The following is a 6,000-nucleotide window of genomic DNA, read 5'->3' as shown; positions in this document are numbered from 1 at the left end:
GCACCATTTACCCTTTCATAGCCTTGTAAATGCTGTTGATTTGCCCATGCAGCACACCAAGAAGAGCACACAAACCCTGATCCTCACAGCAAGAATCATTCTACTCTGTCACTAGATGATGTCTTCTCAAATGTCTGGCTTCCACTTCTCCAACTTTTCCCCAATTTCAAGTATTACTATGTTCAATAGTGTGGTGGTAAATGTTTAATAACAGACTATCTTGGCGGGCTGATTTATAGTGTTTGCCTATTTCAGTGGAATTTACACTCAGGTCAATTTTTAAAGACCAATATTGCCACTGAACAGTGGGGTGAGGAAGAGATGTTTCATGGTAAAGCACTAAAAAAAAAAAAAAAAGATACGATAGATCTTTCTACATTACAGATACAATAAACATAAATAACCTCAATAGCACAGGTAATAGTATTTTCACCATACAATAGATGTAAATAACCTCACAAGTAGTCATAAAATAATTAGGAAGTGAGGATTTTTGAGTATTTCTTTGTTTTTAATATAATTTAACTCTTTTTTTTTTGGCCACACTGCACAGCTTGTGGGACCTTATTTCCCTCACCAGGGATGGAACCTGAGTCCCCGGCAGTGAAAGCCTGGACCCTAACCACTGAACTACCCAGAAATTCCCTAAATAATTTAACTCTTAAAGATGGCTGTGACTAACAACTGTCTTGCAAGTTTCCTGAAAATTAATGCTTGGCAATGTGAGCTGGTAAGAGCCAGTCCCAGCTCTGGGCTGACTATGTCACCAGCAGCCAACAAGCAACTAGAGAAGATAGAAAGGCAGAGACTGTCTGCATCAAAGATCAGCAGAAAGTAGAGAAGGCAAATAGGTTTAACTCGAGTGTCAGCTCCTGGTGGCATGTGTGTGCTTAGTTATTTATATCCGACTCTTTGTGACCCCATGGACTGTAACCCACTAGGCTCCTCTGTGCATGGGATTTTCCAGGCAAGAATACTGGAGTAGGTTGCCATTTCCTTCTCCAGAGGTCCTTCCACACCTAGGGATCAAACCTGCCTGTGTCTCCTGCACAGGCAGGCTGATTCTTTACCATTAGTGCCATGGGGGATGCCCTTTGTCAACTCCTAGTGGTCCTTAAGATTAATAAGAAGACTGTATTGAAAAGAATTCTGAAACTTGCTTATGCAAAGAGTCCCATAGTCTGTTGGCAATGCTGACTGTGGGCTAAGAAGGAGGGTGTGTTAGATTTTATTCCACATATTTGTCATCCTTCTGACAAGTATATTTTCTTACCTTAGCAGTAGAGAAGTATGGAAGAATAGGATATAGATTATACTGTCTTTTCACATCTATGCACCATCTGCCAATGCCTCAGACATGAAGCCTGTGGGCTTTCCAGGTACCAGAAATGTCTCTCCATCCTCACTTTTTGCTGCTGCATCCCAGACACTGCCCTTCGCTCTGCATCCTGGCTCTCTGCCCTGGTGCTGTGATGGTGACTCTATGGAATGTCATGAGGGACCCCGGTTGACATTCTGGAGAGCTCTGGCACTTGGTTCCATGATCTGCCTCTCTGGCCCTCTAGTCCTTGGTTCCATCCTTTAACCTCTGATATCTGCTCTGTCCCTTGCATTTGGTGGCTCATGTGGAATCCCTTCTGTACTTTGAAGATTTCAACCTCCTGTTTTAACCTCTCAGCTCAGCTGGTATCAGGTTCCCTATGCCATAGGGAGAGACATTTTCTTACCCAAGCTGAGATTCAAGGAATCCTTCTTGAGTAGGTAAGACTTCTTTCTGCTTCTCCCCCACCTCTCCCAATTTCCTCCCTCTTTCTAGCCATAGGAGAGAGATTCAGTACTTGTTCAGAATTCCAGTGAAATATTCTAGCTGAAATTACCTCCACTGTACCTCGTGCACAGCTTGTGAACAAGTGTGACATCTGTTATATTCTATTCTAGACTCTCTATAGGAGGGTTGAAACTTAAGGGTAGAAAACCAGTTAAGTATATTTTATGTCATTACCCCAAACTTTAGAAAATATACTTTTTTACTACTAGAAAATGTTGACTTGAAACATTAGAAAAAAGTCCCGTGGCTTTTATAGATTAAATATATTTGAAAGATGCTTATTGGCATTTTGTAACTAGAGCTTGGGAAAACAATGTTTTCCCTTTAGTATGTTAACCTTTGGCTTTAAAAAATAACTGGAAGTTGTCTTGTATTCACTACTTGGATGACAAAGTGTCCTTTGCTCTGAAATGAGGCTGAAATCTGGTTTACACGCTTCTAACAGAAAGGGTTCTTGGATTTCCAAGAAGATAAAGAGCAAACAGAAGGACAAAAAGGAAAGGCAGCTGCTGAAGCTGTTACCCCTTGATGAAGGGGAAGAGTCACACATTTTAGTTTTTTTTTTTTTTAATTGTCATTGACTGCTTCAGGAATTTAATTTTTAATACCAATCTTTAGATCCTGGGCTGGTCAGAGTTCAGTAGACACATTGAGACCACAGGTAAGAATAGGTGAACAGGTGGCAGAAATCATAAAAGGACACCACCAGAAAAATAATACTTTAAAAACGATTATATAAAATTATAGAAAATAAAAGGACTTTTAGCACACATGTGTGATGAGCACCCAAACACTGATTTTCTGCAATCTGGGAAGAATGGATGGTGATTCAACAAGTTCCATTTACAAGCTTACTTTTAACTAAGATCTAAGTTCAGAGACTTTGAATGCTGAGGGGAAAATGTGTAAGATATAAAGTTTCCCAAAGGAAAGGAGAAAAAAGGTAAAGAAGATGGAATGTGACTGCTTTACAAACATGGCGTAGAGGAAATGCCTTGAACAGAGACAGAATGGAAGTAACTTCTGCTTCTTACGTGCTATTTACTTGAAGCATGTTTTATCTTACGCATATCCTTCTGTGCACTGTTTTCATTATCCTCATTTGGAGATTATGAGAACACTTACTTAGTTTAAAATTCGTGTCTTTCATTTCCCTCAAGACTCATCAAATGCTGGATTAGTGGAGAAGGGTAAATAATATTGGAAAAGGTTGCTTTTTTTTTTTTTTTTTAACTGAATTGCAGGGAACATTACTCTTAAAAAATCTTCTTAGGAGAGAAAAGGTCTTTTCACAGTGGTAACGCTTCATATTTTAGAAGAAAATGTGCATTTAATTAAAATTCCATATGACAATCATAGTATATTATTTAAATACCAAATGATTATTAAAATCACATTTAATTGTGGCTGAAAAAATATAACAGATATGTACCCAGGAAACAGCTGTTAAACATCACCCAAATTTCCTTGATCAGCTTTGTTTTTTCTCAAGCATTTTCCAGCTATAATCAGCTTGGTCTTAAAAACAGTTTTTACACACACACATGCACATCACTGATGTACAACAAATTTTGTTGAACTCAGTGACAATTTTTTGAAGGTTCTCAGTGATTTAAAAATAAAAATAAAAAAAATAATTGCCAAATCAAATCTGGATTTTCCCTGTCTATATGGCTATCTTTACTATGATGTGCCATATAGAACCAAAGACCCTCTGCTGCTGCTGCTGCTGCTAAGTCGCTTCAGTCGTGTCCGACTCTGTGCGACCCCATAGACAGCAGCCTACCAGGCTCCCCTGTCCTTGGGATTCTCCAGGCAAGAACACTGGAGTGGGTTGCCATTTCCTTCTCCAATGCATAAAAGTGAAAAGTGAAAGTGAAGTTGCTCAGTCGTGTCCGACTCTAGCAACCCCATGGACTGCAGCCCACCAGGCTCCTCCATCCATGGGATTTTCCAGGCAAGAGTACTGGAGTGGGGTGCCATTGCCTTCTCCGAAAGACCCTCTAGAGAAGATCAAACATGGGTCATTTGAAGATGGAAAAAAAGGAGAGGTCTGTAGACCTCAGATGAATACTAAAAGACAAACTACAGCTGCATGGTTTGGCATGTTCTAAAGCAATTTGGGCTTCCCTGATGGCTCAGTGGTAAAGAATTCACCTATAATGCAGGAGCTACATGTTCAATTTCTGGGTCAAGAAGATTCTCTGGAGAAGGAAATGGCAATCTGCTCCTGTATTTGCCTGGGAAATCTCATGGATAGAGGAGCCTGCTACAGTCCATGGGGTCGTAAAGAGTCGAACATGACTTAGTGACTAAACAACGACAAAGTGTTTGTGATGCCAACTCTGCCTCCACACAACTATGGTTGTGTTCTGTCAAGTCTGTGTGTTAACTCTGAAAGCATTTGGCTATTTACTCCTCACTTTCAAAGTAACCAACTAACTTAATAACTCTATGAAGAAATGGTTTTTGTGTAAACAACTTTATGCCATTCATCAAGGTGGACCTTTGATTCAGGGATTGCAAAGGAGACGATTGCTTCCACCAGATTTGTAGGAAAAATTGCTAACGGGACAAAATTAGACTTTCAGAAAACCCTCTCCCTTCTGCTTCTTGGTGCACGTCATGACTGTGATTTTTCCAGATGTCAGTTACCCCGGCTCTAGATTCTAAAGGTCCTTCATGGCAAGCCAGTCCTTTCTCTTGCATTATGGCATCACATCTCAATTATTCTTCCCCAGAAGTCTGCTATTCTCCAGCTATATTTCTTTCTGTTTGACATACGTCCATCTCTCCTTTCTCTAACAATCCTCTCCCCACTGAATCCCCATTCAGTAACATCCAGACAATTGGCAAACTGTTTAAAATAACTCATACCAACAGACAAGCTTGCAGCGATTTATCTGCAATTATGAAGGGGAGCCCCACAAATGGAGGTCTCCCCTTTCCTCCCTTCTCACCTCCTTCTGATGCTCTTCTGTTTTTAGAAAAGGAACCCAGGACTTCTGGGTGATGTCTGTGGTATCATAACAAGAGTCTAATTCCTCTCCTTCCAGATCCCCATTAAAATAATCCACAGAAAAAATAAGAGGAAAAACTGCACCCAGCGCTGATGCTTGGGCAGGCTGAAATATGCACACCAAAACCTCCAGGAATTTCTGCTCGATGAGACTGAAGTGAAAGAAGAGGCGAACTCATGACTCACCCTCCATGACAGAGGGGCACTATGCAGACTGAGTAAGTGGCAGAGACACAGGCAGAAACCTGCTAATAGCCCCGAGGTTAAAGGAGAGAGGGCCGACATGAGGTTAGACCATTGGGAGGTCAGGAGCACATCTGGATTCCTTCAGTGTGTTTGAAAAGTATAAGCTGCTCCCTGGGGGTAAGCTGGTGCAGGAGGCTTCCTGGCAGCCCAGCCCAGACAAGGCAGTCACGCTGGGCGGGGTGGGGGGATGCGGGGAGGTGGGGGGTGCTGGATGCTTTTGTGCTCAGAGCCTCAAATGCATCTCAGCTTATTTTCTAAGGATACATTCTTGGAAGGAGAATTACCAAGCCCAAGGCTATGAACATTTTCACGATTACTGATCAGAAAATTGCTCTGTAAAAGGATTGTGTCCGTTTACACTTGCTGCTAAGCAGCAAACTGCTGTCCCCTCTTCATCAATCCTTTGCCAATTTTGGACACTATCCATAGATGAGAAATGACACTTACAGTTCTTTAATTTGGACTTGGGTATTAATAAAATTGAATTCTTTTCTCCTTTAATGGGTATGTATTTCTTCTTTTTGCCCATTTCTTTTTCTATTTTGGGGCCCATCTATTTCATATTGATACATGAAATCCCTCCCTACCAGGGAAGGCATCACCTTCAGAGAAATATGTCATGCCAGCTCTTTATTTCCATGTTTTAAAGCAGAGAAAATCTGGCTCCTAAGGACTGGACAACAGAAATGGACCATGTAAGAACACACAGTGGTGCATAGTGTTCTAATTCACCACCTTGCCTCTCGCCCTTTGCTTGGGTCTGAGTGCTTGAGAAGATGCTCTGATTTCATGCAGCTTTCTTTTCTTTTTTTTTTTTAAGTATGGCCATCTGGGTAAATGGGCTCAGTTTCAGATTTTGTGAGCCTCAAATCAGATCACCTTGTCTGATAAGCAGGGAGAAGAGGAC

The sequence above is a fragment of the Bubalus kerabau genome, chromosome 8, assembly GCF_029407905.1.
Source record: "Bubalus kerabau isolate K-KA32 ecotype Philippines breed swamp buffalo chromosome 8, PCC_UOA_SB_1v2, whole genome shotgun sequence".
NCBI lineage: Eukaryota > Metazoa > Chordata > Mammalia > Artiodactyla > Bovidae > Bubalus > Bubalus kerabau.
The sequence above is the reverse complement of the archived record's forward strand: the minus strand, read 5'-3'. Positions refer to the sequence as shown.